Genomic DNA, 8,652 nt, shown 5'->3' with positions numbered 1-8,652 from the left:
AAGAAAATTTATATGTGTTGGTGTTATTTTTCAGCACATCAACACAGGTCAATAAATTTTTTTTTAAGGTAGGGGTAGAAAAATAATAATTGGAATATTCTTTCTTCATAACCTTAGCACTAAATATCTTAAATGCCAGTATGCCAGGCTCTGGGCAATTCCACTCAGATTCTATTTTTGTGCAGCACTGACATCTCAGAAAGCTGAAAATAAAGTTCAGTGTTCTTACGCATGACCCAAATAATCACACTAAAACAAATGATGTGAAAGAAGGGAAATGGAAATTAACATTTTTTCCAAATATACTCTAGGCCTGGGGGCAGCCTCGGTCATCTCTTATTTACTGATCATATTAACTCTGTAAGGTATTGTTCTCTGCGTATTACAAGGAGGAAACTAAAGCTTAAAGAAGTTTAGCTATCTCGGTTACTCAACCAGTGAGCTACATGGCTGGGTAAGTTCAAACTAGACCTATTTGTTTAAAACGTGTTTTCTTTTCATTAGTCCCCATTGCCTTCTCATGAAGAATTATGCAGGTTAGTTTAAAAAACAAAAATCACCCAAAGAAGGAAATTCACTATTATTTTCATATGTATTGATGGGCAAAGGGTTATTAAAGCTATTAATCTGATTTTAGAGTCTTGATATTTATTTAACAGAAGCAAGAAGAGAACAGAAAAATAGTATATGACTAATCTAGGGCTATTTTCACAAAGAAGACTCGATAAAATTGGTTGACTGAAATAGCAAGGGCTCATACACATTTTTAAAAAGTTATCATTTTATTACATGAAAACAATCATGAAATTAGTAAATGGTGAATGGGAGCAACTTCTTGTCAAGGAAGGAAGAGTAGAGAGGATGAGCTTGGAGAATATAAACCAGGAAAAATTCAAAAAGAATTCGCATTTTATATCCCTAGCCAAATACACGTTTTAATTTGCATATGGATCTCTCCATTTGGTGTTTTCTTGCTTTAGCAAACTTCCTGTGAAATAAAGGAAACATACTTTAATGTAAAAAGACCTGGAAAACCTTTTTTTTTTGCTTTGCTTTTTCATTCATTTTGCTTATTACACAATTAATTGCTTTTCTTTAAAAACTTAGAATGGATTAGTTAAAACCTAGTCTAAACAAGGTCTCCTGTTAATATCTTAGAGACTCTCTCTCTTCGTCTTCTAGCCTAGACAAGAAGCTTTAACCGAAAATGTGGGTGATATGTTAATTAAAGGGATCAGTAAACAGACAATATCACAGAGAAGTTAAGCACAAAAATTTATCACAGTATAAACTGAGCAGGGAATAAATCTATTTGTAGACAGTCCACTGGCCTGACAATATTGTTAAAATTTCAACAAAAAAGAAGAAAAGCCTTGGTATAATTAGAAATGTGATAATCCTGAGCCTATAAAATATAAACAACTTTTCTGGTCTTACTTGCCATTCAAAAGAAATTTTTGTCACCCACCAAAAAGTTCTACCAATATTTCCTTGCCTTCTTTTTTCTCCTTGCTTTTGTTCACAGTTTCTTCCAGCTACTGTAAAATCAAACAACTAGTGGTTGCAACATTTCTTATATTGCCTAATTAAACTTTTTTCATTTATGTATTTATCCTTTATTTATTTAACTAAATCAACTTCTTGGGAATCAGAGCCATTAAAAAGGTTCTCTACAAGCCACCTGAAGGCATGGCACAAAGTAGATATGTAACAAATGTTTGTCCATAGCATGCCATGTATATGATATATTAATTGTTGAGTTATTCTAAATTTATTGTGTGCCAGAAAAGAGCAAATTATATTAACACTGAACACTTATTGTGTGCCAGAAAAGAGCAAATTATATTATTTTAACACATAAATACTATCAAGCATTAATTCAAATGAGGAAGGGAGCTCAAAATGATTGGGGATATACATTGTGCACCACTCATACAATAAGCAACTATTTGTGCTTTGGTTCAGTGAATGCTCATAATTCCTGAGATAATCGAAATGGGAGACCCTTGCTTTTGGAAAAAGCTTGGGGCTATTTACAGTACCCACCTTACCCAAGAGTTTTTACATAAGTGTTCCACAAGAAGCACTTTTATACCTTTTCATTCTCCTGAACTAGCTTACTACTATTTTTCTTGACCATCTTTGCACAATCTTTGTTTTATATCGGGCTCTTGTTTTTTGTCTACCTCATAAAATCAGATTTTTTTGCTTCCACAGATTGTTATCTTGAATTTTGAACTTCAGGACCCTACAGCCCATAGTTGAGAGGCAATTCTGTCCATGTTCATGCCCTGGTTTTTGGGATCCCAGTTCAAGTCACAGACTGAACTCTCTGTTTTCCTAGAAATAAAGAGTACACCTAAAACGCACATAGTATTTTTCTATTTAGATCAAGATTTCAACTATTTGTGACTGACACCAAAGCCGAAATAAATTACTTAGCTCTCTGAGTGACCTTAGCTGACCCAGCTTCATGTCCACACAAACCAAGCTTTGTTGTTCATATGTAATATATAATCAAATTTAATAGAGCAATCCAGGAAGTATGGGTCATTATTTCCATTTTATAGGGAATGAAACTGAAAAAAATTATATGCTATTATAGTTTTTACAAATTTAGGGATCTGAAAAAGTCTCAGGAAGTACACCTTGAGATTGCCCAAGGTATACTATACCATTATCTCTTTTTTATAGGGGAGTAAACTGAAGATCAGAGCCATTCAGTGCTGTGATTCACACCTAGGTCTACATGACGCCAAAGCCCAAGTTTTTCTCCACTACACCACACCGCCTTTCAAAGGCATCAATGCTTATTAGTAATGCATTTAGAAATAAATTTGAAAGAAAAAAAGCACTCAGAAGATGTAGAGTAATAAGAAGGAGAACTCTAGTGATACTGGGATTATGTTGATTTAGTGACTTCTTTAAAAGTCCTTCCAAGTCCTTGGAAATCCAGATGATTCACTATCTCTGACTGTCAAAAAAACAACTTAAAGGAACTGAATCAACAATAAATAATGAACAATTCTCTCTGTGCATGTCTATCTGCAAGTTGCCAGACATAGTGAAATTAAGCATGAGAGACCATATGGTTATTATATTTTAGGTAGACATTTACTTAATATTTCATATTTTTTGAAGTTATTTGTAGTCACATATTGGTTATTATGCTCTAATAAAAAACAACAACAATAACAGAACAACACTATTGCCCTCAAAGTTGGTTTTTATTATGATTATTTTGTACAAAAAAAAATTAAGCACTAGAATGGCCATGCTACATGTAAATGTAAATCAGTAGTAAAACCCAGCTTTCATTTGCATTATAATTACATTATTAAGTTTACATTACTAGTTTAGTTTAAAAAGAGCTATTTTGGGGAACACCTTAAATTTTATCTATTAGTAAAGCTGGAGCGATAAATATGTGCCAAATAAGACTTACAACATGATTTGAGGTGCTGAGTATAGAAGGCAACTAAAGAAACATAAAAAGTGATTGTAGATTATTTTCTATTACTAGTTGGTAATAGTAAAAGAATAGTAAAAGAATATTTTACTAAATCTTAAGAAAACTATTGTGAGAACCAGATTTTCTTCATTAAAATGATCTAATTGCTCATGAACTTTATTTTAAAGGTTATTTATTTCAATGTACTAAATACTTCCTCCCTGGACTTCTGGTCAGAATGGCAAGTAGGTAAACTCTGTACTTGCTTCCTCTCACTACCACAATTAAACTACAAGGCAACCATCATTGGGAGTCACCTGAGGCCTGGTTGAAAAGAAGTCCTACAATTGGAGACATACATAAGAGGCCACCTTGAGACTACTAAGAGGGGAAGAAACGCAAACGGGTTGGTTCTATGACTATGAGAATTGAGTTGAGAATCAAGAGGGATATTTCCACTGCAGAGGTCCCCCCAGAGGAGCGAGGGGTCCTGGCCCTATGGGCCCCCAGCCCAGGGTTCCAGTGCCAGGAAGAGAAGTCTCCAAAACCTCTGGCTATGAAAACTAGATAAGTTTGTGGCTGAGTAAGACGGATGTCTGTGAGAATTTCATGGACTTATTCACTGACTCACTCAGTCATGCCAGCACTGGGGTAGCAGCTTGAAAAGTGTCAGAGACATATGGGGAAGAACTGAATTGACTGGCTCCAGGGCGAGGGCTGGAGGGGCAGCTGTCTCCCAGACAGAAGCGCAGGTAGAATCCATTGTTTCTTTGTTGAGCCCTTTCTCTTCCCTGCGTGTAGGCACAGGAATGCACCATATGAGTCTCTATCGACCTGGCTAACACAGGGTGCCCTGCCCAGATGATTCCCTGAGATCCTGCCCCTCCCAATTTGTGGGCCCACTCAAGCTGCCTCCAGCGGCTTTTCCATATAAATGGCCTGTTTTGGCTCAGACTTTCCTAAAATCTCTCAAACAAGCAGCATCTGGCTTCAACATGCCCCATAGCTCTTGCTGAGCATCCCAACCTGGGTGTCTATCAATAGAGGAACAGATAAAGAAGAGGTAGTACATACATACAATAGGATATTTCTCAGCCATAAGAAAGAATGAAATCTTGCCATCTGCAACAACATAGATTAACCTAGAGGGTATTGTGCTAGTGTAAAGTGAAGTAAGTCAGAAAAAAAAAGACAAATACTATATGATTTCATTTACATGTGGTATCTAAAGAACAAAATAAACAAACAAAATGAACTCATAGATACAGAGAACATTTTGATGGTTGCCAGATGGGAGGGAGTTTGTGGGGATGGGTAAAAAAAGGAAAGAGATTAAGAAGTATGAATTGGTAGTTACAAAATAGTCATGGGGATATAAAGTATAGATAAAGAATATAGTCAATAATATTGTAATAACTATGTATAGTGTCAGATGGGTACTAGACTTATCAGGATGATCACTCTGTAAGATGTATAAATGTCTAATCACCATGTTATACACCTGAAACTAATATAATATTGTATCTCAACTGCAATTGAAAAATAAAAAAATTATTAAAAAAAACTTCCTTTCTAACTACTATGGGAAATCTCATAACATAGAGACCCAGATTTTCAAAAATATTCTTATCTGCTTTCCAATTTTGCATGAAGAGTAGGTGGAAAGAATCCAATAATTATGTTAACAAAAAGGGGCAGCTTGATTGCCTATTCCCTGTGTTTGTGTTGGGATGAAGTGATTGGCAGGGTTTGTTTTATTTGATTCTCCTTTCTCTATTAATTTAGAAAGATAAAGACAAAGAATGTTTCCAAGTTCAAGTGATGTTTAGCTCAAACAACGAAAAAAAGATATGATAAAGGCTATTGTGAAATCCAGATCTTTAAATCCTTTAAGCTCAGAATAATGATGCATGTGAATCAAATTTAAGAAAGATATATCATCTCTTTTAGAAGCAAATAATAATAATAACTAGTACAGGAAGATTAACAATTTTAAAGTTGAAACATTAATGTGTAACTTGTTTGGTTTGACTGCAGAATTTAAAAAATATATCTGTATCAGTGGTATAGTAAGATGGTAAAAGAAGAAATCAAATAGATACTATATTTAGGCAGAGAGTAATTGCGTCTAGAGCTAAATTCCAACTCTACGACTTATTATCTGCAAAGTCTGAGTCAAGTTATTTAATCTCTTTTGCCTCAATTTCCTCACCTCTAAAAAATGAGGAAAATAATAGTACCTATCTCATAGGATTGCTGAGAGAATTAAGTTAATACTCTTAGACCAATATCTGGCTCCTAGCAAGTGGCCAATGAATGTTAACCACCATTATTAGCATTATTATTATAAAAAGATATATTTTAAGTAAACATCTTTTAATCTGGCTTGTGAAGTCACAGGGAGTGAAGGATACACAGTTGCATTGAGCTGTAAACTCAGAAGAAAGGCCAAAACCTGAATGGGCCACCTAGACTGATGACTCAGACACAGCGGCAGTTCAGGTTTCCAGACTGATTCAGTCCTTGGCTTCTAGCCTGATGCTGACAGCAAGAATACTAATTAGTGCCAAGAGTGATGAGTTTTGTAACATGGGGTGCTGTTCATTAGAGATTCAAATCAGATCACTTACATCTGTATAGAACATTAATAGCGATTAACCAAGTTCATATTAAAACCAATGACACAGAGGTAAAATGTTTCATATCTAGTTACCATGCTCCTGAACCATCTGCTTCTGAGTTCTAAATTCTCAACTCACCCACTCACTGCCAAGGGGCTAAACATAGCTAAAGAATTTAAATTATAATTTGATCTGACAACCAGGTATCAAACAAGCCTTCTTTAGCCAATAAGTTGAGTAGTGACAAATATCAGAGCAGTATATCCACTCTATGATATGTGCTTTATGAGGATATTGGTAAATATCTTCTCATCTGGTCTAAGAAAGGATGTCAGCTTAAGAATAGTATAAAACTTAGGTAAACAGAACTATTGTTAAGGTTAAGTGATTTAGAGAGAAATCTAGGAAAGTGAGGGACATCTTACTCGTCTTGTGATACTGAATTGTCTTAAAAATAAACGTTCAATGTGTATAAATATTGTGTGGAATAGATAAAGCAGATTTAGATCTGCTAAATAAATGCTGCCAATGATGGTGATGAACTGGAGCAGATGTCAAAATACAAAGAAAAGTGATGATTTAAATACTGTTATTTTAACAAGGGAGATCAAGAGATACACACAAATGAATGATAATGATAGTACAACATATCAAAACTTTTGGGACGCAGCAAAAGCAGTCATAAGAGGAAAGTTCATATCATTACAGGCCTATCTCCAAAAACAAGAACGAGCCCAAATAAACAACTGAATGCTTCATCTTCAAAAACTAGAAAAGGAAGAACAAATGAAGCCTAAAGTCAACAGAAGAGAAGAAATAATCAAAATTAGAGCAGAAATAATTAAAATTAAAAAAAAAAATCAATAGAAAAAATAAATGCAACAAAGAGCTGGTTCTTTGAGAAGCTTAATAAAATTGATAAACCCCTGGCTAGACTCACTAAAGAAAAAAGAAAAAGGACACAAATAAACAAAATCAGGGATGAAAGAGGGGAAATTACAACAGACACTGCAGAAATACAAAGGATCATACAAGAATACTATGAAAAAGTATATAACACCAAATTTAATGACCTAGAAGAAATGGACCAGTACTTAGAAGATACAACCTTTCTAGACTGAATCAAGAAGAACTGGAAAATCAAAATAGACCGGTCAATCAGCAGTATGGAAATTGAAACAATCATCAAAAACCTACCAAAAAGTAAAAGTCCAAGATCAGATGGTTTCACCAGTGAATTCTACCAAACATTCAAAGAAAATTTAATACCTATTCTCCTCAAACTCTTCCAAAAAATTGAAAAGAAGGCAATACTTCCCAACTCATTTTATAAGGCCAATATTACCTTGATACCAAAACCTGGTAAAGATAACACATAAAAAGAAAACTGCTGACCAATATCTCTCATGAACACAGATGCAAAAATTCTAAATAAGATACTAGCGAACCAAATACAGCAACATATTAAAAAGATTATACACTTCGATCAAGTGGACTTCATCCCTGGGGCACAAGGATGGTTCAACATACACAAATCAATTAATGTGATCCACCACATAAACAAATTAAAAAATAAGAATCATATGATCATATCAATAGATGCAGAAAAAGCCTTCAACAAGATACAGCATCCTTTTATGATCAAAACACTTAACAGAATTGGTATAGAAGAAAAATAACTTAATATAATAAAGGTCATATATGATAAACCCTCAGCCAACATTATACTTAATGGTGAAAAACTCAAAACCTTCCTTCTAAGATCAGGAACAAGGCAAGGCTGTCCACTATCATCACTGTTATTCAATATAACATTGGACGTCTTAGCGAGTGCAATCAGGCAAGAGAAAGATATAAAAGACATTCTGATAGGAAACGAAGAAGTCAAACTGTCACTATTTGCAGATGACATGATTCTCTATATAGAAAAGCCTAAAGACTCCACAAGAACACTACTAGAAACAATAAGCAAATATAGTAAAGTCTGTAGATACAAAATCAACATTCACGAATCATAGTGTTCTTATACTCTAATAATGAAGGGTCAGAAATAAAAGTGGAAAAAATAATTCCTTTTGCAATTGCAACTAAAAATGTAAAATACCTAAGAATAAATCTAATGAAACATGTGAAGGACTTACATAATGAAAACTATAAGACCCTATTAAAAGAAATCGAAGAAAATACAAAGGAATGGAAAGAGATTCCATGTTCTTGGATTGGAAGAATCAACATAGTTAAAATTACCATATCACCTAAAGCATTAAACAGATTTAATGCAATCCCCATCAAAATCCCGTTGGCATTATTGAAAAATAGAACAAAAGATCCTGAATTGCCAAAGCCATCCTGAGAAAAAAGAACACGGCTGGAGGCATCACTCTGCCCGACTTCTAATTATACTACAAAGCGACAGTAATCAAAACGGCATGGTATTGGGAGAAAAATAGACACATGGACAAGTGGAACAGAATCGAGAGTACAGAAACAAACCCGTATTTATATGGGCAAATAATTTGCAACAAAAATGCCAAAAATATACAGTGGAGAAAGGAAAGCCTCTTCAATAAATGGTGCTGG

The sequence above is a fragment of the Pteropus vampyrus genome, unplaced genomic scaffold (assembly GCF_000151845.1).
Source record: "Pteropus vampyrus isolate Shadow unplaced genomic scaffold, Pvam_2.0 Scaffold249, whole genome shotgun sequence".
Classification (NCBI taxonomy): Eukaryota; Metazoa; Chordata; class Mammalia; order Chiroptera; family Pteropodidae; genus Pteropus; species Pteropus vampyrus.
The sequence above is the reverse complement of the archived record's forward strand: the minus strand, read 5'-3'. Positions refer to the sequence as shown.